This window comes from Antechinus flavipes, chromosome 4 (assembly GCF_016432865.1).
Source record: "Antechinus flavipes isolate AdamAnt ecotype Samford, QLD, Australia chromosome 4, AdamAnt_v2, whole genome shotgun sequence".
NCBI lineage: Eukaryota > Metazoa > Chordata > Mammalia > Dasyuromorphia > Dasyuridae > Antechinus > Antechinus flavipes.
The window spans coordinates 203118767-203145767 of NC_067401.1; the positions used below are offsets into that span (position 1 = coordinate 203118767).

The following is a 27001-nucleotide window of genomic DNA, read 5'->3' on the forward strand; positions in this document are numbered from 1 at the left end:
CAAGGTCTTTACAACAAGGTCTTTATGAACAAGGGATAGCATTTGATATCCAACCCAGACCCAGTCCTACTTGTTGTCCCACAGAGAGTGGGACAATCTCCAGGCTAGGATAAAGCCCAGAGAAGTGGAAAACTATCATCTAGAAAAGATCAATACCACAATTACTTTTGAGAGAGCAAAAGGGGAAAATTGCTTTAAAAGGTAGGAGTACTAAGGAAAGTATATTGAGAAAAAAAGACAACCAGATACCAATGCATCCCTAGTAACAAAGATACAACTAGACATTTATATATCCTTACAGGGACACAGACACAACTAGACACCAATATAGATCCAAAAACAAATACAGCCAGACAAATATAACCAGACACTAACACATACAAACAGAAACAGATAAAGAGACATAACCAAATATCAGCACATGCCTATAGTTATAGAAAGACACAAATAACAATATACCCCACACATACAATCAGATATTAACACCCACCTACAGATATTTCATTTAGTAATTTATCCCACAGTTGCTAAAATGATAGATCTTTCCTTTTCACAGTTACCATTCTATTCCCAATTTTTGAAGATAGTAAATCTTCCCATATATGGCGGGACTGTGGCCAAAAGCCATTAAGACACCTGTTGAGATTTTTAAAAAATAATTTTACTAGTATAATGCCAGCTTCAATATCACCTTCCCACACATACTGTGGATACTATTACTGTATCTTTAAGAGGGAATAGAATCTTGGGAGAAAGATAGCTTAATTGTTATCTTGAGAATTAACTGTCATGACTAGAAAGAAACTGAGAGTTAGAAAGAGAAAGAACTAAAACAACTTCTTTCCTGAGAGACTGACAGAAGGGAGTTAACTGTCATTTTTGAGAAAGACTTGAAGCAGCATTTCCTGAGAACTGAATATGCTGTGGAGAAGCTATACTAACTAGAATTCTCGGGAGATTTTGACTGCCATTTTGAGAGAATAAAACGGTGGTGGGACTATATTTCCAACAGTTGAGGAGAAGTAAGCAGTAGATGTTTAGAAGTGAATCGGTATATGATACATAATTACTTATGTCTTTGCTTTATTTTTTGTTACTGTTAATAAGTTGTATATCTGGTAACAAAGATAATCATTAAGTTTATGAGTCTTAAGTGGTTTAAGAAAAAAGATTACTAAAAGTTTATGGAAAAGAGGGTTTTTCAGTTTATTTAATAAACTGAGAAGCAAGTAATTCTATATTTATTAATTTGTGAGGTGATATCAGAACATATAATTTGGCTTTCTTAGAACCTGAATGAGAAGGTAGTCAAGTATCAGATTGAGGAGATGGAGATTTGATGTAGTTGTCAACTAATAGGATATCCTTATTTCACATAGCCTACATGTAAAGTCATCAGTTTCAAAATTCTGCTACTAAGACAACCAAGGAGAAAAGTTGAAATCACCTAGAATTGAGTTATAGAATACTCTTTTCCTAATATAACTTGTCAGAGGTAGGATCAGCTTATGGGGTTTAACTTGGCTCCTACTCCATTCCATTCCTGCTTCCATCTATTAGGATTATCTATTCTCCTTATAGAAGGAAACAGCAAACCACTTCAATATCTTTGCCCATATGGGTCATGAAGAGTCTTTTACGATTGAAAATGACTAAACAACTCTCCTTATATGCCAGCTCTCATTCTCCCAGTAAAAAGGATTGCAGCTAGTGACTTCCCCTAGCATAGAACCAGAATGATGCAATGTTAAAGTTAAAACAGCATCTCAGAAACCATTTAATCCAACACTCATTTTATGCTCCAATAAATATATGCTCTTTATAATATCTCAGTGATGACAGTTAACTCCCTCAACAATGCAGATCACCACCCATCCTTGTCTTGTTTTTTATACATTGCAGTGATACCAATGGGACATGACATCTTACTGGCTCTTACTATGTGATTGGCCCAAATTTTTCTCCTAGTCATCTGTTTCAGTGACATTTCTCACAATGTTTCTCTTGCCTAATTTCTTAGTTGTAATGTTTTGCACTTAAAATATCCACCATACATCCATTGACTGATCTTTGAGCGATCCTCAAGTTCAATTCTTTAGGAACTATAGCATTCCATAAGAACCTCCCTCACATTACAGATGAAGAAACTCAATCCTAGAAAGAAAAGTATTTCAGCCAAGATCACAAAGCTAGTTGGTTACAGTCAGGATTTAAAAATAGGTCTTCAGTTTCAAAGTGTAGTATTCTTTCCACTACAACACACTTCCTTAACCCAGGTTTTTCTCACTTGCTTTCAAAATTGGCACCCCTCATTGAGAGATGGCATTATATAGTGGAAAAAGTAATTGAATTTGGAGCTAAAAGACCTTGATTTGCAACACAGTTGCATCTAAACTTAGGTATGTGAACTTAGGTGAGTTGTATAAACTTTCTGAACTTATGTCTTTTCATTTCTAAAATAAGGAACCCTAGTCAATCTTTAAGCCATTTATCTTTCAATTCAAGTTACTTTGTTGTTAGTCACTATTTTATGTCATTTCAGTCATGTCTGAGTCTGTGATCCTTTGGGGTTTTTTTGGCAAAGATACTGGAGTAGTTTGCCATTTCCTTCTCCAGTTCATTTTACAGATAATTTGAACCCAAGGAGATGAGTCTTCCTGACCCTAGAGCTGGCATTCTACATTGTATCACCTAGCTGACTACAGATTACTTTAGGTAGGAGGTATTTAGCTAATGAGGGCAACTAGCTGGCACACTGGATAGAGTATCAGCCCTGGAGGTCAGAAGGATTTGAGTTCAAATTCAGTTTCAGACATTTACTAACCATGTGAATCTAGACAAGTCACTTAACCCTGTTGCCTCAATTGCTTAATCTGTAAAAGTCGATGGAGAAGGAAATGGCAAACCATTCCAGTAACTTTGCTTACTGGGTTCATTTCTATATCTATATCTATATTATGGAATAATGAATACTAGTCTCTTCAGTTCATCATGAGTTTATAATATTAATAGCTAACACTACATAGCACTCTAAAGTCTTCAAAACACTTTACATATATTATCTCATTTACCCTGTGAGTTTTGTGCTATAGATTCACACAATCTGAGAGTTGGAAGGGAGCCAGGATTAGTTAATCCAAGCCACACACAGATGGAATCCATCTATAACCTATGCAAGTCATCATTCAGTCTCTGGTGGAAGATTTTCAAGTGGGGAAGGTACCACTTCTAGATGTCCTTCATTTAACTTTTGGACTCCTAAATTATGACGAGTTTTTCCTGACATCAAATTTAAATTGGCCTCTTTGCAACTTCTATTCATATTTCCTGGTTCTGCTCTCTGGGACAAAACAAAGCAAGTCTCCTTCCTTCTCCCTTTGACAATCTTTTAAATATGTGAAGCCAGCTATCATTCCTATCCTTGTTCCCTGACTTTGAATTTTCTCCATCCCAAAGTGTTCAGGTCCCTTCAATGGATCCTCATATTTCCTGGACTCAAGCACTTTCATTGCCCTAATTACCTTCCTCCAGATGTTCTCCAGTTTTAAACACTGTCCTTTTCAAGTTATGATGATTAAAACGAAACACAATGCTCTAGATGAACTCTAATGAGGACAATATATAAAAAAGTAGATATTACTTGCTCTCTGTCCTGAAAGCTGTACCCCTCTCCAAATGCAAGATCTTTAGCTGCCACATCTCATTGCTAATTCATATTGAGTTTATAATAGTCTACCAAAATCCCCAGAACTTTTTAAGAAAATTGCTATGTAACCATGCCTCTTTCTTCTATACTATACTTGTTAAATTGATTTTTAAATACTCAATTATAAGATTTTACATTTATCCTTACTGAATTTCATCTTATGAGATTCAATTCAGTTCTCTAGCCTATCAAGATCTCCTGACCATGTTACCCACTGGAAAAGAAATGATAATTTTAAAGATACAGATTTTTTAAGTTACCCAACCAGCAGAATAGATGGCTCCTACTCACAAGGGAATGCATTGTCTTCTCCCAAAATAAGTTCCCTGACATTTTACACCAGGGTGCCTCCATGCTAGGTGATTTGGGCATGTACAAAGCCTATTACACTCTCAAGAAAAGAAATAAAGTTAGTCTGGAATAATCTGGCCTTGATAAAAATCCATATTGATGATTTATCCTCACTGCATCCCTTTCCCATTCACCAACCAATTCATTAATGACCCATCCTAGGACCTTCCAAAGAACTGAAGTCAAACTCATTGGCTTGTAGCTTGGAGATTTTGTTTTTACATTTTTGAAAATTTAGACATTTGTCCTCCAATTTTGAGTAACCTTTCTATTTTCCATAATCTTTCAGATATCATAGACTAGAGCTCAACAATCATATCTTGTTGTTCTTTTAGGATCTGAAAATGTAGTTTTTATCATTCCCTCATTCCCATTTTTACAGATAAGAAAAGTAAGACTTAAATGACTTACCCACGATCCATCTTCTAGTTAGTAGCTATTAGGATTTAATATTTAGATAGTAAGTAATCCAAGGTAAGATTTCAAATGCAAATCTTTCTGATTCCAAGCTCAATACTTTATCTACTCTACATACTCTTTAATGCTAAAAGGAAAAAAATGGATCCTTACCAGCTCCCCTTTTCACTTCTCTATTATTCCATACAATCTTCTCATCCTAGAAAGCTCTCCTCCAAGTGGAGAGTTCCTCCTAAAACTGTGATATTAAGGAAGTAACCAACTAGCTATGCTTACTCTTTCATTACTTTCTAGTTCTGCTCATGATTCTCCCATGACTCCCATACCACCCCCATGCAATATGAGTTCGGTTTTCCTTGCATTTGTATCCCCAGGGAGCAGCGTAGTTTCTGGCATATTGTAAGTACTTAATAACTATCTGGCATATTGTAAGTACTTAATAACTATCTGTTGGCTTGACTTGGCCCAACGTAGTTTTTCATATTATCACTAAATGCTGAGATCAGCTAGAGAGTTGGAGGAAGAGTGTGATTGACAAAGTTGACCTCTTCCTCTTCTTCCCCAATGTGATCATCTTCAATTTATAGGACAGATTGTCCTAGATTGTCCATCGAGCCAGAAGGGACATCTATTTCAGGTCCCTCATTTTGCACGTCAGGAAACTGTAATCACTTAATTGAACAGGTTGAGAGTCTTGCCCAAGATCACACAGATAAAAAGCACCAAATTTTATTGGATTATACATCAGGTTAAGTTTTTTTTTTCAAAATAGTTCAAATAACAACACTTACATAGCCCTGGAATGGAGATAGAAAATGGGTTCCAGATCCAGCTTAGTCACTCAATCTTGAGCAAAACATTTTCTTTCTCTGAGACTTAGTTTATTCAGCTACAAAAATATGTGTATTAAACTAGAGATCTAGTTATGAAATATCATTCTAGGATTTGCCTAATTCGCCATGTTGTCTAAAGCCATATACATCTTCCTTATATCCCTCCCTATTTCCTTCTGTTCTTTTCTTACCTCTATTACTTAGTTATGGTTCTCAAGATGGAAAGGTCTACTCTTCTGGTCAGGACCACTAGGGGGAGCAGATATGCCTCTGCCTAAAGTTCTTTCTGAGTTTGAAAGAAATATGGGGTAAGAACTGGAGAACTCTGGGGCTTGCCTCTCTTCACCTCACCCACCAAACACAAATAAAACAATCCTCGGTCTGCAAAGAAGATCAGAAGTAGACAGAGGCAGAAGCATTTCATCTAGGCAGGGAAACTACAATTCAGAAATTTAAGAAGGGATGAAGGTCAAATGGGGCAAGAGAAGTTGGGGTGATTTTGGTTTCAGTTTCTTTAAGATCCTGGGGCACCTAGGCAGCCTAGTGGATAGAGTACTGGCCCTGAAGTCAGAAAGACTTGAGTTCAGATGTGACCTCAGACACTTACTAGTTGTGTGACTTTGGGCAAGTCATCTAATTCCTATTGCATGCAAAAATAAAATAAATTCTTAAATTTTTTTGAGTCATGGTCCCTTTTGAAAGTTTGGAACAACTTAAGAGCTCCTTGTCACAATATTGTTTATAAATGCACAAAGTTAAATATATAAGATTACAAAGGAAGTCAATTTTATTGAAAATGTGTCTATATTGGTTATGTTGAAAATATTTTTAAAAACAAATTCATAAAAACAAAAACAAAAACAAAAACAAATTCATAATCCCTATATTAAGTAACCTTGATATAGAATCAGTAGAGAAGAAAAGGATGAGAAAGAGACAGAGCAGCATAGTCTTATATTAACACTATTCTACCCATAGAAATATTAACTATTCTGGAGCATACTTCCAGAGACACAGAGATGGGACATTCAGAATACACAAAATCATAACCCAATGCTATACACACCATAGATCCACTGCCACAACTAGACACCAATACAACATACCTGTAGACAGAGATACAAAGAGAGAAAGGCATCAACGCCCTTTCAGAGAAAGACACAACTCTTGTCTTTGCTTAGGATGTACCCCATCTCCATTTCCACTTTAGGAAATTCTACTCAGCTTTCAAGACCTACCTTAAATGTTTTCTTCTTAGAAGTTCTCTTTAATAAAGGAACAGAGGATTTAGGGCTGGGAAGAGCAGTAAAAAACATCTTCTGTAACTATCTCATTTTCAGAAAAGAAATTGAGGTTCAGAGAAAAGAAATGAGCTCTTTCCTAAGTTGACAATTCCTTTTTTGTTTTGTTTTGTTTTGTTTGTCTTATGTTTTTATTATATTTTGCATTTTAGTCTTTGTGCATTTATTACATGGTATTGCATAATTTACAGGTGGTGCATCCTTTCTTTAAGATTACATGCTCCAGGAGGCAAGGCAACATCTTAACTTTGTAGCTTGCAAAGTGCAAAATAAAAGTTTGAGAAATGGTTGAATAAATGTATGAACCCACTAGATACCAAGGCACACATACAGACATATAGATACAATCAGACACCAATATACACTTACACACAAATGTAACCTCATATACTTTCTAACTATAGGATTCTGTTACTTAACCTCTATTTGTTTCAGTTTGCTCAACTGTAAAAGAGGAAAATAATAATACTATAATTCCAGGGTTATTGTAATGATCAAATGAAATAATGGTAAAGTATGTAGTACAGTGCTGCCCTTTAATAAATGGAAACAATTGAAAGCTATTCAGTTCTGTTTGTGGTGACAAAGAATTGGAAATCAAAGCAATGCCTATCAATTGGGGAATGGCTGAACACCTTGTGGTATATGATTGTAATAGAATACTATTTTCATAAGAACTTATGAGCAGAATTGTTTTAGAAAACTTGGGAATTCTTATAGAAACTAATGCAAAATTAAGTGAGCAGAATCAAGAGGACATTGTACACAGCAATATAGAAATATGTTGTGCATGATTTCATACATATAATTAATATTCCTTTCTTTCTGAAAGGGTGGGGGAAAGGCAGAAGAGAGGGAGAGAATTTAGAACTCAAATTTTAAAAATATTTTTTAAAGTATGTATTGGCTAAATATTTAATGAAATAAAGCTATATTTTAAAATGTTATTATATATGTATGCATCACATACAGAGAGAGAGCCTATGGAGGTAGAAAACATGCTAAAATTCTATCTCTTAAGATTTATTGTATATGTGAATTTGAACAAGCCTTTGGACATGCCTGATTCTTTCTACCTCAACTTCTTTCTCATTTGTAAAAGGAGACCAGACTAGATGATCTCTGAATTTCCTTCTGGTTCTAATCCCTTCTTGAAATTCAAAGTAAATCCAGGAATAGCTCATGTCTCTCTTTTTCATGAACTTACCCAATAAAGGAGAGTTAAGGGTACCAGGCAAAAAACAGCCAAAATATCAGACTTAATCCTTTACACAGTCTGAACCATTATCCTGTGGTCTCACCCCTGTCTCCTCAATTTTCCTTATTCCTCAGCACTTAGTACAAGGCCTAGCATACAATAACCACTTGTGTGTATGTATGTATACATATATACATATATATATATATATATATATATATATATATATATATATATTTTTTTTTTTTTTTTTTTTTTTTTTGCTGTGGCAATTGGGGTTAAGTGACTTGCCCAGAGTCACACAGCTAGGAAGTATTAAGTGTTTGAGACCAGATTTGAACTCAGGTCTTCCTGACTACAGGGCCAGTGCTCTATCCACTGTGCTGTCTAGCTGCCCCAACAATATATTTTTGTTGATTGACACCTATCATCTTTTGCTCCCATCCCAACCTCCACAGATATGGACCATAGCTCCAGAATTGGAAGGACCCCCCATAGATCAAGATAATCCCACCTTTTTATTTTATAGTCAAGGCTGAAACCTGGGAAGAATCAATAATTTGCTCAGGATTACTCAGTTCTGTAAGGACAGTTGGCTGTCCTTAGAAACTTTGTCCTCAATATTTCCCTTCAGGCCAGTACCTTTAATAGTAACAAGGTGTTCTGCCTTAGCTCTTGGTTTGAAAAGAAGACAAGAGACTACTCAGGATTCAACTCAAGGCATAATCGGACACCTCATGCTCCAATCCATTTCCATACTTAGAGTCCCAGAAAAGAAGCAAAGAATGACAGGGACCTTAGAATGAAGAATGGTAGAACACCTAGAATGTCACAGCTGGGAGGGACTGAAGAAATAATGAATCTAACCTCATTATGTTACGGAAAAGGCAACTGAGGCTCCAAAATAGGAAGTCACCTGATCAAGATTCCATAGCTAGTTAGCAACAGAACTTCAATGAAGACATTTGTCTCTTGAGACATGCTAGTCAAGAAATTATTCTGATTAGGTCTTTTACAAAATTATGTTAGAAACTTCAGTGATGCTCCCTTATCAACTCATTAATGCCCACACCACAGTGGCTCTTCCAAATTTTTTCATTCCTCCTCAAATATCCCGTGACTCCCTCTCTTCCACCCTCTGAGATGAGAAACTTGCCTTAAAATCCAGGCTTTTCACCATGAGTTCTTCTCTCTTGCTCCTTATCTAATATCACCCAAATGCCTTCTGCTACTAGCCGCTACTTCCTCCTTCACTCTAGTCTCATGCAAAGATGTGTCTCTTCTCCTTGCCAAGGCAAATTATTTTCCCTACACAAATAATCTCATTCCATTCCATCTCTTCCAATAAACTGTCCTCTTTGTCATTCTCTCTTATCTTCAATTTCTCTCTACTGCCTATAAACATGCCTATTCTCCTTTATCCACAACACATATACAAACACAAACACACACCTACACACAAACCAATAAAAACAAAAATAAACAAGCAAAAAACTATACCTCTAACTTGATCTTCTGATCTTCCCTATTGGTTTATATCTCTTCAAGAGAGAAGGCTGTCTAAAATAGGTGCCTTGTCTTTTCAGCAATCCTGTTTTTTTACCTCATCATTCCAGCAAAATTTCTCTCTCCAGTTACCAATGATGTATTAATTTCTGAATCTAACAGGCTTTTCTCAATCCTAGCTATTCTTGCTTGACCACTCTGCAGCTTTTCACAATGCTGATCACTATTTCCTCCTTGATACTCTCTTTTTTCTAGGTTTTCAGAATACCCATTCTCTCCTGATTTCTCAATCTCCTCTGCTAGGTACTCATCCAAGTCAAGCCCACTGACTGGGTTTTACACTACCTTCATTTGATAATCTCATAGATTTAATTATCATCTCAATACTGATCAATCTCAAATCTATATATTCACTCCCTGCAGACCTCTGGTCTTACATCTCCAGTTGTCTTTCATACATCTCCAACTGGATGTTCTGTGTTAAATTTAATATGTCTAAAACTGAACTCATTGTCTTCTTATATCCTCACCTTTTTCAATTTCCCTATTACTGTTGAAGGTACCACCAGACTAGCAATCTATATACCCTTCTCAAGTCCTCACTATCTCTCACACCCTACATCCAATCTGTTAAGTTCTATAGATTTCACTTTTGCAATATTTTTCTAATGTGCCCTGTTCTATCCTCTGATACTGCCACCCTTCTAATACAGGCACTTATCACCTCAAATTTGGACTATTGCAATAGCCTGCTGGTTCATCTGTCTGTCTCAAGTCTCTCCCCTCTCCAATCCATCTTCCATTCAGCTATTAAAAGTGATTTTCCTCTTTGAAAATTTGACCATGTCACACACACACACACACACACACACACACACACACACACACACACCCCTTTCCCATGCCACTCGATGGATTCCAATAGTTCCCTATCTCCAGAATAAAATATAAAATCTTCTGTTTGGCCTTTGAAACCCTTCATAATCTAATTCCTCCCTTTCCTGTCCTTACCCCGCTTCTGTGATTCAATGAAACTGGCTTCATTGCTGTTTCATACACAACACACTCCATCTCTGGGGGCTTGAGTATTTTCTCTACCTGTCTCAGATGCCTGTTCTTCCTCTTCCCTGCCTTCCCAACTAAAATCCCATCTTCTACAGGAAACTTTTCCCAATCCTTAACTCTGATTCCTTCTCTGTTATTTTCTATTTATTCTGAATATATTTGGGGGGGAATGGGGGGATAGATACATCTTTGTTGTCTCTCACTTGAAATCGTGAGCTCTTTGAAGGTAGTGACTGCTTTGCCTCTCTTTGTATCCTCTGTACTTAACACGGTGCCTGGCACATAACAGGAGCTTAATACCACTACTTTCTATTGCACCAAGTTGCTCATCTGCATGTATATGCTCCACACTCGGGAAACACACTCCGCTCCTTTCTCTCTTCTTTCCTCACCTTTCCCTTCACACCCCAATAAAGGTAGAACTAGGAGAGTTGGGAGAACTGCCATTCTAGTTCAGGAGTACAGTGGAATCCCTCCATTAGTTTACAGCCGTTTACTCTTTTGCAGTAAATAAGAGATGAATAAGAGGGAAATATGGTCATCAAACTCTGTGGTTAGGGAAGTAGTCCCAAATCTAAGGCAGAGCAGTCTTTCCAAGTCCTCAAGGTCTTAGAGCCGTGAGTGTGGAGAAATCTCGAGGCAATGGGCAGTAGTGGTTGTCAGAATTTAGGGTGGGGACGTCTCTCTCCGTAAATCAGAGGCTGGGAGGAGCGGTGGCGGGCGGGCAGGCAGGCAGGCGGGCGGGCAGGGAAAGGGTCCCAAAGGAGATCTGGATTTCTTCTCTAGCAACTCTTTTTGACTCGTTTCCTTAAGCTGCAGTCAGATATTTATTTAACCTTGCAGCTTAGCCGCCGGCTTGGGGAAGGGGGAGGGGGGGGAGTGGTGATGGTGGAAGACGGTGGAGGAGGAGAGGAAAGGGAGAAGCAAAAGATGATTAAGGGATCTTCTCTCTTTCAAAACACGAATTGCACAAGGTGGAAACTTGGACCGAGGAGGGGAGGGATGGAAGAGATTTACATTTACACTTATGGGTTCTATTACTTTCTTGCCCGGCTGCATATTAGCTGCATATCGGATGATGAACTAGATTAGCTTGGGGAGAAGAGACGGGAGTCGGAGACAAATAGCAGAGGGAGAGAAGTTATGCAGTGCACTGCCGGGTGCCCGGGAAGTTCAATGATCAGTGTACATAACGAAGAACTTCTCGTCCTAGTCTCTTGCACCGCGGGATAGAGTGCGAAGAGTTTCTCTCTGGTCCCTAGAACCGAGCCTAATATATTGGAGTGAGAGAGGGGAGGAGGGGCCGGGCGGATGTCCCCCTCCCGGGTGACTTCTAGAGCCGGCAACTTCACTTCCCCCTAACCCCCGCCCTACCCCGGGGCAGGTGAAGAGGCAAACAGGCTTTGCTCCAGGTGGTGGAGGAAAGAAGGGGGTGGGGGAAAGCCCAAGCAACAATAGCACTTTTATTTGGGTCTGTTTGGTATAGAGCTGGTGGGCGGGGGAGGAGGCGGGCTGGCGGACAGGACTGGGAGGTGGTGGGAGGAGGGTGGTCATCGGCATCTGGCTGCACACCTGCTCCTGCTTAACCCTGCGTTTTGCAGGGAGGGGGGGGGGAAGAGAGAGGAGAGGGGGGAGGTGGTAGTGAAGTAGTGGGAGGGTGCGAGAGGAATCTTGGCGCTGAAACTGGGTTGTGGGTGATAGAATGACAAACGGAGTCTTAGGCACTCTGTGATGGAAAGCTATTTGGACTAAGTCCTGCCAGGATCTGCTACTAATTCGATGGATGACCCTGGGCTCTTCCCTCATTCTATCCCTCAGGTTCCTCCTCTTTTGCAAAATGAGCTCTGACCGTCTTGTTCCGTGCTTCTAAACCCCACGTTTCGACATTTCGTGGAATTTCGAAGTTTCGAAGGAGAAGGGATTCTAGTGTCTCACACTTCCATTTTCCAGATTAAAAAAAAAAAAAAAAAAAAACTCGAGGCCAGTGACTCGCAAGGTCTGAGGCCCCTTCCACCAGAGATACTTTTTGTTCCAAATCCTCAAACTGGTTTATATTTTAAGGTCCCTTCGGATCTTGAAATTGTGTCTTCCGAATTTCAACGTTCCATGTCCTAAGATCCCAACGTTTTGTGTATTAGACAATAATATCTATTTTCTGTGTTCCAACATTCTATGTTCTAAAAATTCTTACAGCTTCGACAATTTACAGATTGTTTGGGACTTTACTCGTTCCAAGGTCGCTTCAGGCCCTAACATTCAGTGATTCTAAGGGACAAAAACTCAAGTGTCTCGTCAACCTGAATATTGGAAGCGTAAGCACCTAAATTAAGTCGCTTCTGGGGTTCCCTTGGCCAATCTCCAGGATTGTCTGGGCGCCTTGAACTCTTAGTAGGAATTTCTCCCCAGTCTGTGGACCAATCTGGCCTCCCTTTCACCTCTAAAGCAATCTCTCCGAGAAGGGGGACAGCATCCTGTCCCCTAGGGCACCAGGGAGGGGGTGGAGTGGAAGGGAAGGGTAGAGTCCTGGGCTTTGCGCCCCAACGCGGATTCCCCGACGCCCTCGGGCCGTTCCGGGAAGCCGGCCTTCCGGAGGCGGCGCGGCGCGGCTGGCCCCAGTGCCAGAGAGGTGGGGAGCCCGCCAGAGTCGGGCGGGGGGAAAAGGGGGAGCGGTGGGGAGGGAGTCAGGGAGAGGCCGGACTGGGCGTTCCCTCTTTACCAGCTAACAGCTTCCAGGCTGAGCTGGGGCCCAGTTACTGCAGGTGAGCCCAAGAGATGGGGAGGGGGAGGAATAAAGGGGAGCGCTGAAAGATGCAGACTCTTGGTCTTAAAAAGCCATTCTTTTCTAGCCACTAGACCCATCTTAGGTCCGCTCCACAGCATTAGGTTGTTACTGAACTTCCTAGCTTTTCCACTGAATCCTCGCCCCTCCCCTGGGCAGGGGTTGAAATGAAGGGTGGGTGGCGCCCAGAGCCCTGCTAAGGCCCCGCCGCTGCACCTGCCCAGGCCGGGCCCAGCTTTGGCGGCCGTCGGAGCCTGCGAGCACAATGAGGCTTGTTCGTGGGCGGAGGAGCTGCGCCAGCCCGCTGATCCCATAAAATATTATTTGTGTTTAAAAATTCCAGTAATTGACTATGCAGCCGCTTTTTCCGAGCCCCGTGCCAAAGGCAGTAAAATAGCGGCCCGAGCCCGGGTTATTTTCATCATGCAAATTCCCATTCCTGTAAACAGGGTTAAGCGTCCCCGGGAGGGGGCCAAGGGCTGGGACGTAGAGCTACGAGCTAAGGGGAGAGGGAAAGAGCGCGTTAACAGTGGCAATGAGACAAGCAGACTGGTCTGCTGGGCTGCAATTACCTATACAACCACGGCTGGAATTACTCTTGATAATAGTTCCCATTTCTATAGCGCTTCAAAATTTACAAGGCGCTGTTCTCAGGACAGCCTTGTGAGGTATTTATAGTGCAAACTACCCACATCCATTTTACCAATAAAGAAAACTGAACGGAGAGGTCAATAGACCTGTCCGGGCCCACTTAGGTAGCAATTAATGGACTACTCAAAGATCCAGGGTCTTTGGACAGCATTAAAAACAAATTGCCTCTCAGGTTCGATCCTGGTTGAACCCCCACCCCCATCTCTAGTCTTCTATTGCTTTTCTTTCGGCTGATTTGACTTCTCACAGCAGAAGTAATGGGGTGGTGCTGAGCTCATCTTGGCAAACTATTTCCAGTAGGGCTTGTGATGGAAAAGGCAGAGGACTTCTGTTCATTGAGTTGGGGCATCACAAGTATTAAGCCTGGACATTGTGAAGTTTGTTCCTTCATCCTTACCTCCACCCCTTATTATAGCCCCATTCCTAAAAGACTTCAGAGGCCTGGAGGGTAAGTTAACATGTCTGACAATCCTGGGGGAATTGGGAAATCCTGAGCAAAAAGAAAATAATTCTTTGTTCTCCTCCACACAACAGTTGATCTCAAGTCAATAGTGGGAAGCCTAAGCTAGTGAGACCCAGACATTTCTGAAAGATGAGCTTGCAGGAAAAGCGGTAGCAGGATTCATAGAATTTTTCAGCTGGAAGGAAATACTTAAGAGCTCTAGCCCATTTCTCTCCTTTTGATGACAGCCTAAGTAAAGCTTGTGAAGTGCTTTACATCTCATTTAACAAATCTGTGAAGCAGATACCATTTACACAGGAAGAAACTGAGGCTATGAGAAGTAAATTGGCTTCCACCACACTAGCTCACACTAGGTTGCCTCCAACTCCAAATCTATGGTCCTATGTATTTTTTTTTCCTGAGGCAATTGGGGTCAAGTGACTTGCCCAGAGTCACACAGCTAGGAAGTTGTGAGGTCGGATTTGAACTCAGGTCCTCCTGACTTCAGGGCTAGTGCTCTATATCCACTGAGCCACCTAGCTGCCCCATATGTATTCTGTGTTATCTATACAAAGGGAAGTGATGTGGGAGTCATCAATAACCTAGTTAAGTGAAATTCAAGGAACATTTATTAATTCTCTGTGTGTGTATGTCTGTCTGTCTCATAGATTTTGAATTGGAAGAAGCCCTCTAAGATGTCTTGTCCAACTCCTCATTCTACAAGTGAAGAAACTGGACCTGAGTTAGGTGATTTTCTCAAGCTCTTGAACATGTAGTAAGAAGCCAAGGAAGTTTGAAAAGGGATTCTATGATTCCAAATGCATCACCTTTCTACTGTGCCTACCCTCCTCTTTTCATTCCTCTTGCTTCCTTCTCCCTTTGATCTCCTTCATCCCATCCCATCCCCAAATATATGTAGGATGAGGTTGACTGGATTTGCTATTCATTCATTCAGCCAGCCAGTATTTACCAAACATCTGCTGTGAACTCAGTAATAAGTGCTAAACTCTGTAGAAAATTTAGAGATGTATAATAAAAGGTCTCCACTGCTAACCCTAAATGCGCTGCTGTGAGGAAGTTTTCAATCTAGTTGAAAAGACAGCTCCAGTGCTTTAGAAGCCTATTCTCATCCTCTGGTTGTTAGTGATCTCCTTCCTTAAATTATTATGTATATATTTATTCACATGTCACATTCCACGTTTGTATAGATTCCTTCGAAGGTAAGGACTATTTTTTATTGATATCTTTTGTTTTTACATCACTTTCATTTCTATATAGATATATAGAAATACAGAGATAGGTATGTAGATATATGTAAACATTTTTTCTTGTTCTGTCGTTTCGGTGTATATACATATAAATTTTTTTTCTTGTTCTGTCATTTTAGTCATGCCCAATTCTTTGTGATCCCACCTGGCCTTTTTTTGTTGACAAAGATACTGGAGTACTTTGCCATTTTCTTCCCTAGCTCATTTTACAAAAGAGGAAACAGCCAAATAGGGTCATACAACTATTGTGTCTGAAGCTAGATTTCAACTCAGGAAGATGAGTCTTCCTGACTTCAGGCCCAGAACTCTATCCACTGTGCCACCTGGCTGCATATGCATATATGTGTGTATGGAAGGAATGGATACACACACACACACACACACACACACACACACACATATAGATACTCATACGTATTTAAATAGCAAATAGCAGTACCTATATAAACTTCTTTCTATATATATTTATATATGTCCATATCCATGAAATCTGAAGGTATAAGAAATATTCCATACCCATAGTCCTTCTATATTAGAAAGAAAGGAGGCAGGTGAATTTTCTCAATTCTTTTTCAGTCAGGCTTAGCCACTCTTAATTATACAGGGCTCCCTTTTTTTGTTGTTGCTGTGGTCTCCATTTACATCTGGGGTTCCTAACATTTTTTATATCTTGCACTGTGGTAGACTTGTGAAACCTATGAACCTCTTGCCCAGAATATTGTTTCTAAATGCATAAAATAAAATATATTGAATCACAAAGCAAAACAATCACATGAAAATCAAATAATTAAAATATTTTTTAAAAAGTTCACAGTTGCCCAGTTTAAGAATATCTCATTCAAATTTTAATTGTAATTTTAAATGGTGTTTTCCTGGTTCTACTTATTTTGTATTAGTTCATAAAATCTTCCCATGCTTCTCTGCCTTCATCATGTTCAACAACAGTTTAGGTTCTAGTACCCAGAGTCACACAGCTGATAAGGGTCTGCAGCTGTATTTGAACTCAGATTCTCCTGACTCCATAGCCAGTGCTCTATTGTGCCATCTAGTTGCTCCCCTCATGTTCATCTTTTCTTACATCATAATATATCTTAGAACATTCCATCATATCTATGTACCACAATTTGCTTATCTGTTTCTCACCTGATATCTATTTTGTTTCCAAGTACTTTGTCCAACAAAAAATGCTGCTATGAATATTTTGGTATATATGAGACCCTTGAAGTCTCTGTTTTCCTTAAAGGTGCATATATCTAGCAGTGACAAAGAGTGGTTTTCATTTTGTCTTTGTATCCCCAGCACCAAGCACAAGATCTTACATAAAGTGAGCACATGTAGTTCTGCACCATGTTTGTTGGGTTGGATTGAATTATATTGAGTTGGATTTGGTTGGATATATGGTTAAAAGCCCCCAGACTTACTTACTTACCTTGAGCCCTTTCACTTCACCTCTTTCAGCCTCAGTGATCCTCCATGTCGGCTCTGAGGGGATAACAATCATTGCACTGCCTACCTCATAGGGCTGTTGTGAGGCAATCATTTTGCAAACCATAAATATGATCTCTAAGGATGATACACACAAATACTATCTGAATGCAAGGGGTCAGGAAGAACCTTTCTGATGGGCTATTCAGAAAGGTTTCATGGGGTTAGTATGATCTAGGCCCTAAAAGAGCTTCTCACAAAGAGAGAGATAGAAGAAAGGCCTTCAAGACAGCATGAATAGAAACACTGAGCCAGAAAAGAACAAAGTTAATCCATTTGGTGAGTAATTTCATGGAATATGAGAATAAAGGTCAAGAAGCCGTAGAGTAGATGGTGGGTTCAGGGAGAAGGGGGTGAAATGCTTATGCTAGAAAGATGGAGAGGATTTTGGACCATCAAGAGTCCTCCTTTCCTTCTTTTCCCAGGATTCAAAATTAATCAATCAACAAGCATTCATTGAATACCTATTATGTGCTAGACACTAGGGATAAAAATATAAATGATGGAATAATACCTAGTCTTCACTTTCTAACAAGAACACATATAAATATGTGCAATGTGTAGAGATTATAAATAATAAATAAATAAATACAAAGTTTATAAAACAAAGTAATTATAGAGGGAGGGCACTAGCAGTTGTGGGAGTATCCAGGAAAATTTCATGTAAAACTGAATTCTTAATCTAAGGTTTATGAACCAACCCCCTAATCCCCCAGATATCACTAGGTGCATAAACTTGGATGAAAAAATGCATCTTTATTTAAATTTTACTCCTTATTAATTCTATGTATTTTATTTTATGCATTTAAAACCATAAGAAGGATATTACAGGAATTTCACAAGTCTCCAAAGCAATTCATGACACAAAAAAAGCTCGATTCCCTTATACAAAAGGTTGTAGTTGAGATAAATTTTGAAGGAAGAGTATGGAGAAACCTGAACAAAGCTCAGAAATGGGAGATGAAATGTAGATCAGAAGCTCCTTCTATTTAGTTCTATTTTCTACTTTCATTTTTCTAAACTTTAGAATTCCTCTCTTAGTTCACTTCTCTCTTTAAGAGAAAATGAGTGGGGACCATGCAAGACAACAGCCTCCTCTTGACTATGGGCTACTGCTGGAGGAAGAAGCCCCACTAGCCCGGAAGAGTTCAAGGTATGTATGGACAGTTCAAGGTATGTATGGACAGCTCATTCTCCAGCTAACTTCCTTTCCTTCTGTCTGCTTCTGCTCGTAGAAAGAGTTTCCACATGTAGTTACATATATAGTTATCCCTTTCCATATCATGGGGGTTAGGGGCACAGCACCCCACCATCTGGAAAAAACACATAAAATTTTTGGCCCTCTCTTTGTACCAGAGAAGTCTGAATTTTTTTCTTTTATGAGGTGTTTATAGTACAGTACCTTATTATAAAATTTGGATTGATATTATATAATATTATATATATATGTATGTGTATATATATATATAATGCATTTCTGAGTTTCTAAACTTTTTTCCTGTCATCTGCTGGCTTTTGTGCCAATTTCAGCTTCTACAACCCTCCCAAATTCTCATTTAATTTCTTATGCCAACCCTTTCTATACAGGAAAAGTCACCATGTGGAAGGGATAACTATACTAATAAAATCACAGATCTAGTCCTTATCATCTAATCTTTTTCTCACCTCTCTCCCTGTGTCTAGATACAAATCTCACCTTTCTTCCTCCCTGCTCCCCCATTTCATATTTCATAGGAGAGGATGGATACTTGAAGACTTGGAGCAAGAGCTCACAGAACTAGGCATTCCCTTAGGTAACCCACCAGGACTGGATCCAAGTGGGCAAAGACGTGATGTCGACTCTTTTCTACCACCTATTTTTGCTCCCTGTTTTTGTGGATGTGTCCTGAGATCAAAGTCTGTGCTGAACTCCCGCCCCTCTTCAGCCACTTCCCGGGCCACCACCCCAAAGATCCCCGAGTCAGGACCTACCATGGTCCAACCACCAACTAGGTTTGCAACTCCATCGGGTTTTCACACAACACCCCAGACTGGATCTCCAGCTCCTCCTTCTGGGAGGAGATCTCAAGCTCCGAGAAACCCTCCAACCATACGACAATTAGTTCCACTGCCTGTTTGGCCCCAACCCTTTCATTTTACCATCCCTAAGACCAACCCTCCAAGGGTTCACAACCCTCCTATTGAATGTCTAGGTTCCAGCTTTCCGAGGTGGAGAAAGAAAAAACAGTCCTCTTTGCCTTCTCCTTCTCCTATCTTCGATCCCCTTAAAATAAAGTGTAGTATTTGATGCAACAATGTTTTGTCTTTCTTTTGTGACTGAGAAGAACATAATTGAATTCATCATGTGTAGAAATGATTAAAAAAATAACACTTTATGTGTGTCTAATACTTGGTGATTATTATATTATTTGATCATCATAGGTGGTTCAATAGAATAAGCATTTCATCCAAGTATTACATGTGGCTTGCATTTAAGGTTATTTGCAAATGAAAACACTGAGATATGTTGTGACTTTGGCAAGGTCACATAGTTGAGAATCCCAGAATTTCAAATTGGGTGGTAATTAAGAGTTTTAAATTATCAAATCCCCTTATTTTACAGATGTGGAAACTAACAAAATATTCTGCTTCCCATTTAGATGAGGGAAAGATTAGGCTGAAGAAGGAGCAGGAAAAGACTTTGAGCTGAAGAAAAGAAAATTGTGAAGAAAGTGTGAAGGTTTGAGAATTGCAAAGAAAGCCAGAATTTGAATTTGGAGAGGATAAACTATGGCAGGACTTGAGAAAAAATTGAAGGAAGGGTTGGGAGGATTCTTCAAAGCTGAAAAAGTAGGATCTAGCACTGAAGGACCATAGATAAAGGATCCTAAATTGATAGCTCAAAAAGAGTGAAGGTGGTAGTCTAGCCCCCAGCATCTTAAATTATGGGTGGCAACCCCATATGGAAGTCTGCACCTGAATGTGAGAGTCCCAAAATTACTTATTATAAAATGTTTGATTTGTACACCTATTTTATATAAACAAATCAGGGAAAAGTAAAAAATTTCTCAGGTGAAAAGGAGTGATGACTGTTACAAGTTTAAGAAACCCTGGTCTAGCCCATCTTCTTTCATTTTTCAGAGAAAAAGACTTCAAAGAGAAAAACTCAGAGGAAAAGGAAGAAAAAGGCAGAGCTGAAGAAGGAAAAAAAAGAGAAAGGGACTTGGTAAGGTAAATAAAATATAGATGGGGCTACCATGAGTGATAAGTAACAGAGGAACCTCAATCTTAGCCCTCCAAATAGAATTTGCAGTGACCTGAATGCAAATTTCATATTTCTGTCAAAATCAAGTAATTGATCTTTGCACAAACTGATCTTCCTCCTAGAAAAGAAGTTAAAGAAAAGGATTAGGGAGTCTCAGATTATTGGAAAGAATAAAGAATTATTTTAAAGAAGGTGGGGGAAGGAAAGGAGCAAGTGAGAAAGAGAGAGGAAAAGAGAGACAGACAGACAGACAGGAGGTGGGGGAGGGAGGGAGAAAGAAATAGTACATAGAGAAGAGAAGGGAAGAATGAGGGCCATTGAAATTGCAGCTTAGCAGCAAATAAGAGGCTCTTCCTGAAGATGAAGCTAGACCCCATAAGGAATAAGCAGCTGTTTCCACTTCAGTCAATGATGATGTAGCTCTCACAGCAATGTTAGATAAGAGATCATTCAGTTAGGGTCAGGAAAAGACAGAGTAAACAGTGGTAATTGGTAACCCTACTGATAGGGATACTAATATAGTTATTTGTTGGTCTGATAACAACAAAAGGCTGCTCTTTCGAGGACATATATCCAAAATATGATGGAGAAGCTCCTAGGACACTGCAGCAGATGCCTACTCCCCACTCTCAGTGATTTTATAACTACAAATAATATTGCCAGAAGGAATCTAGATAATACTGCTAAAGATTATAACATTTTATGTAAAAAAAAAAACCCTGAAAATCTTAGGGAAGCAGTGTTTTCATCATTTCTACAAGTCAATGGCAAAGATTTTAGACAAAAAGGCAGTTTTGAAAAGTGTGAACATCTAGTTAAAATAAAGGTGTGCAAGGAATATAGTATACAATATTGGACTAATAAACCCCCAATCTGAGATGGAGTGCCTTTACCAAAGGCTGGTAAGAATGTATTTGTCTGACTAGTTATTTTGCAAATCTAATCAAAAGGGATTTAATCTGAAAAGAAAGGAGGCGAAAACTCCATGTGTGTCTATCCATTAAGCTATATATAATCATGGACAGTTGCTAAATTACAATTCAAAGATATAGCCATAAAGTTACCAAGAAAAATATCACAGATTTTTGTGGTTGTTTAGTTATTTTTCAATTGTGTCCAACTCTTTGTTGACCCCACTTTGGAGTTTTCTTGGTAAAGATACTAGAATAGTTTGCCATGTCCTTTTCCAGCTCATTTTAACAGATGAGGAAACTGAGGTAAACAAAGTTAGTGACTTGTCCAGGACACAAAGCTATTTAATGTCTGACATCTGATTTGGACTCAAAAATATGAATCTTCCAGATTCCAGTACTGCATTCTATCCACTGAGCTATTTAGTTGCTCATGACCTCAGATATCTATACACAAATGCACAAAATATGTTTAATAAGCAAGTAGAACTAAGAGTTTTTAGTGCAAGGAGGTAAACTTGACCTCATAATTATCAGTATCACTGAGACACAAGAATATGGTCCTGTAAAATTATAACAAAATGAAAAAGAACAAGATAGATAAAGAAGATGGGACATGGAGAGAATAGTAATAATAGTACTGCTTTTATTAAGAAGATATGGACACATGAGGAAATGCTGGAACCAATGAATGCACTTGTGTGTGAAAACTAGTGGAGACATAAATAGAAATGAGATTGTCATCAGAATAAACTCCAGACCACCTGGACAGAACAAGGAAATAGATGAGGAATTCAGGAAATAAATCACAATCTGGCATAGACATAGAAATAGTAAGAGGGGATTCCAATTGCAAAAGCCTCTGCTTTCTGCTCAAGCATAACCACTAAATAATTCTTGAATTACCTTAATTATTTCATCCTTCAAAAGATGCAAATGAGGAGGGGGGGAAACTAATCTAGATATAACTTTTACTCAAAAGGTCTGTGACTAAGGGAAAAAATTAAATGCAAGCCTTGGAAGGGAGTGACCACTTCAAGCCTTGGAAGGGAGTGACCACTTCATCTTAGAATTTCTGATAGAGAAGGAAAGTCCAATATATAGCCTGCCATATCCTTCAGATTTGGCAGGAGTCGATTTCAAAGGATTCAGAAAAAAAAGATGAGTGGGTTCCCAAAAGGGATAAAGATTTGACAAGAAAAGAAACAATTCTGATGATGAAAAGAAAGAGGAATTGTCTTAAAAGACCAATGTGGATATATAAGAAACTCATGTTTAAAAGACATATATATGGAAGACAGCAGCAAGCATAAATAATGATAGATGAATACAAAAGTATGGCATAGCCCTCTTAAGAAGAGCATAAAGTGTGTAAAAGCAAAAGAGGGAGCCAAGACTCAAGAGGAAAACTAAGAATAATTAACAGTGAAAAAAAAATAGAGAAAGGGAAGACCAACAAGCATTTATTAAGCACCTACTATATGCTAGGTATTGTGCTAAGTACTTTATAAATAGTTCACAAGAAAATCCTGTAAGGTAACTGGTACTCTTACTATGCCCACTTTACAATTGAGTTTACTTTAACATACAGTTTACATTTATCATAAAGCCGAGCTATATTTCAATCTATGTATTCCTGACTCCAGGTCAAATATCTATCAAGTGCTGTGTTATCTAGCTAGAAGGCAAGCACATTGGAGAAAAGAGTAAGATCAAAGAAAGGATAGGGCTGCTTCTGGGGCTGGGGAGATAGTAACAGGTTACTAAAAGAAGGCACAGCTGCTCAACTCTCATTTTATTTCTACCTCTCAGTAAGAATGATCTTTGGACTGGGAATGCTAGAACACAATTGGATAATAGGGAGCTGAAGCCTTAGATGTGCAAGGAGCTAATAAGAAAATAACCTAGGTGCCGTGGATGACCTCAAGTCATCATACTTAAATGAACCCCACCCCAACATAAGAAAGTAGATGTGATTATTAAAAGTCAGTGATCGTTTTAAAAGAGGGCAGAGAATAGAGCAGTAATGAACTGAACCAGATACACCCAGTGAAAGAACTCTGGAAAATGAGTATGACCCACTACGTAGAATTCTCAATCCCTCTATTTTTGTCCGCCTGCATTTTTGATTTCCTTCACAGGCTAATTGTACACTATTTCAAAGTCCGATTCCTTTTGTACAGCAAAATAACTGTATGGAAATGTATACATATATTTTATTTAACTTATACTTTAATATATTTAACATACATTGGTCAACCTACCATTTGCGGGAAAGGAGTCGGGGGAAGGAGGGAAAAAGTTGGAACAAAAGAATTTGCAACTGTCAATGCTGAAAAATTACCCATGCATATATCTTGTAAATAAAAAGCTATAATAAAAAAATAAATTGAAAAAATAAAAGAGGGCAGAGGAAAGGACTAGAGAACTAGTAATAGACAGTGATGATCATAAAGGGAGGGAGGAAAAAGGAAACAAGCCTTTATTAAGTGCCTGCTGTGTGCCAGGCACAGGGTAGACACGCCATTATAATGGAATAAAGAGGAATGATAAATTGGGGTGAAAGAAAGGAACTATGCATAGAGGAGTCTTCACCCATGGCTGTCTCTGATAAGATGAAAATTGCTAATAAGATTTAATTTAATTGTAGTGCATGTTCTGTTGAAAAGAAGTCCTAGGTTCAAATCCTTTCTCTGATCCTAGCTGCATTACCATGAGTTGGTTTCCTCATCTGTAAAATGGGGACAACAAAATTTATAGTAACTACACCATGGGATTGTAATTGTTATTATTCAGTCATTTCAGACTCTTTATTACTTCCTTTAGGGTTTTCTTGACAAAGAGACTGGAGTGGTTTGCCATTTCCTTCCCCAGCTCTTTTTACAGATGAGGAAACTAAGACAAACAGGGTTAAATGACTTGCTCAGGGTCGAATAGCCTAATTTGTAAGGCCAGATTTTAATTCAGGAAAAGTTTCGGATTCCAGAAACAGCACACTATCATTGTATCATCTAGCTGCCCCTAATATGTAATGAGTCTTGTCTAATTATTTAATAATATATACAGGTCCCTCAGCATCCCATTTTCTGTAAACATTTTACTTAATTTATGGAATAAAACAAGCATTTCTATAATATAGTATAATTTTTAAAAGAGCGATGACTGTTCAAACGAAACTACAAATCTATTAGATACAACTTGCTGTTCCTTTTAAATATTTAACAAAATTACATTTTAAGTGCCTACTCTGTGCCAGCCACTGTACTTGATTGATAACTAAGTACATAAAGACAAAAATATAATAGCTCTTGTCCCCATGAAGCTTATTTTCCCTATAATCTCACCCCCAACATATCTTTACAATTTCATTATATCTAATTCTTCCTGATTCTCCAATCTATAGAAACTGGACTTCTTCTTGGCATTGTGTTACTTTCTTTAGTGTTTGTACAGCAGTCCCTCATACCTGGAACACCCTTCTTCCCTTCTCTTTCTTTGACACACAGCTCAAGTGCTGCCTTCAAAGCAGTGACTTTCCTGATCCCACCCCACCCCCCAACTGCTAATGCCATTTCTTTCTGATTACTTGTATTAATTCTTCATAAACTCATTTAGATGCATATTGTCTTCTCCAATAAAATGTAAGTTCTTTGAAAAGCATGCATTGTTTTCTTGAATGTATTTGTTTCCCCTAGAGACAAAGCTCAGAGCCTGAACCAGAAAAGGTACTTAACAGACTCCAGTCTCAGGTGGGGCCACTAACAGAAAAGAAAGCTCATGGGTCAATTTAAGTCTGAATAAGTGTCCCTAGATAGAATAAACAGGGACCATAAATGCCATTGAGTATGAGGCTAAGTAGTATTCTTTTTTTCCAGACTTGTAAGTAGCATATACTCTTGTGTGTTATTTCTGAATTTGTATGTCCTCTTTTCCCTTGCAAAATAACCACTTAAAAAACAGACTTTTTTAGATTGGGTAGAAAATAGAGAATTGAGTGTCAGTGGTGGTTGTGGTTGTTTAGTTATGGTGGTGTCAATTGGAAAGGAAAGGGGACAGGTAATGAAAGAAACATTTTGACAAGTTATCCAAAATCAGGAGTCAAAATAGTTCTTTCCTTCCCTTCTTTTCTCTCTCCATCCTTCCTCTTTCCTCCCTCTTTCTTTCCTTTCTTTCCTTCATTTCTCCATTTGTTTTTTCCCTCCATCTTCCTTCCTTCCTTCCTTCCTTCCTTCCTTCCTTCCTTCCTTCCTTCCTTTCCTTCCTCTCTCTCTCTCTCTCTCTCTCTCTCTCTCTCTCTCTCTCTCTCTCTCTCTCTTTCCTTCCTTCCTTCCTTCCTTCCATTGTTACCTATGAATTGGTGTCCTATACATAATATATATAATATGGGCACTTGATAATGGTTATTTTTTTCCCTTCCTTCTAATAACATTTTAAGTGCCTACTCTGTGCCAGACACTGGGCTGAGTACATAAAGACAAAATCAGTGAAGTTGTTTGTTTTTGTTTTTGTGGGGAAGAGGCAAGCATAGAGATTTGCTCATAACTTTAGGGGGGAGGAGGAGGTATGTTTGCAATGCTAACTGCTTACTCTTTTATCTCTTGCCCTAACCCACCCACCTCCCAATTACCAATGGGTGCCAGAGGGCTCAAATAGAATAAGTATCTTCAGCAGCTTTCCTCTGACTTTCCTGTCAACTCCTCCTTCCATTTCCCCCCTCCAGATTTGAGGGTGACCTCCTCTTACCAGTCCCACCACTAAAGCAAGGAATTTAGGGACCTCTGCACCATTCAAACCCTCCACTGCACTCCCCTCTTCTTCTTAAGCCAAGTTCTTCATCCCTCTCCTCTTTTTCCCCCTGCTCTGATACACAGCAATTGCCACTCACAATACTTTGATGAGCAAGGAGTCATCAACTACAATCCATTTGGTAAGATTGAGGGCCACCCGGCCTCACCATCTGCCTTGTTTTGGGCACCATCCAGACTCCCTCAGGCTATTGCCATCTGACCTACTGATGCAACCAGAGGATTCCTGGGCCTTGAAATCCATCCTGCAGCCTACAAGTATTGTCTAAGGACTGTATCTCATTCTTATTTATCTCTCACAAGGCCTAAAATAGTGCTAAGCAATAAAAATTTTTATTTATGTTAACTTCTCTCCCATCCTCATGAGACCCACCTCCAACCCTCTCTCACCTAACATTTTTGTGGAGTGCTTATTGATGGTTGTGTCACCTTGGATAAATCATTTGACTTTAGTTAGCATTAGTTTTCCTCATCTGTAATACAGAACTAGTGGAAATAATCGGGAGACAGGAAGTGAAAATTAAAATTCAATTTTAAGACTAGGAACAGCCCCAGTTTTCTATCTGTATTCCTAGTTCTGGACACTTATAGTACATGCTGAATTTCATAATCTTTTTTCCCACACGGATTTTCTCTCCCTTTCCATTTTTTCAGACCATTCCTCCTAGATCTATTTCTATAATTAGATCTATTATATTATAATTATAATAGATCTATAATCTATTTCTATAATTTATAATCTATTTCTAGATTCTTTTATTCACGTGTCTTGCACTATCATTTGTTTATTTCCTGCCTCTTTACATTTCTCTATTCCAATTGATAATATTTATAAGGCATTTAGCACAGTGCTTGGTACATAGTAGGCACAATGTTTATTCTCTATTTTAATTTGCCTTTCCTTTTGTGCCTCAGTCTCTGTTTCTACTTCTTGGTCTCTCTTAGATCTCTTGGATTTGAGTGAAAAGGAAGTATATATTTCTCCTTAAAGACTTTCCTGAGACCAGTGGTCTTGGAGATAGGGAATTACCCTTGCCAT

At 38.9% G+C, this 27001-nt stretch overlaps 2 long non-coding RNA genes across 4 annotated transcripts in view; one reads left to right on the forward strand and one right to left on the reverse strand.

Moving 5' to 3' along the window:
• The window catches only part of LOC127561721 (uncharacterized), a 169080-nt gene that overhangs the window by 95854 nt on the left and 46225 nt on the right, over window positions 1–27001 (reverse strand). Inside the window, exon 1 of one of the 2 annotated variants that reach the window (XR_007953514.1) lies at window positions 16947–16987. The exons of the other annotated variant lie outside the window; for it this stretch is intronic. This is a non-coding gene — a long non-coding RNA (uncharacterized LOC127561721). Of the gene's footprint in view, window positions 1–16946; window positions 16988–27001 lie in introns of those variants that run through there. 2 annotated transcript variants of the gene reach the window in all.
• On the forward strand, window positions 17090–19297 carry LOC127561720 (uncharacterized). Of its 2 annotated transcripts, none has more exons than XR_007953508.1 (3): window positions 17090–17281; window positions 18030–18175; window positions 18737–19297. It is a non-coding gene; the product is annotated as an uncharacterized LOC127561720 (long non-coding RNA). The 2 variants fall into 2 exon arrangements; XR_007953507.1 differs by having other exon boundaries at window positions 17091–17281; window positions 18044–18175.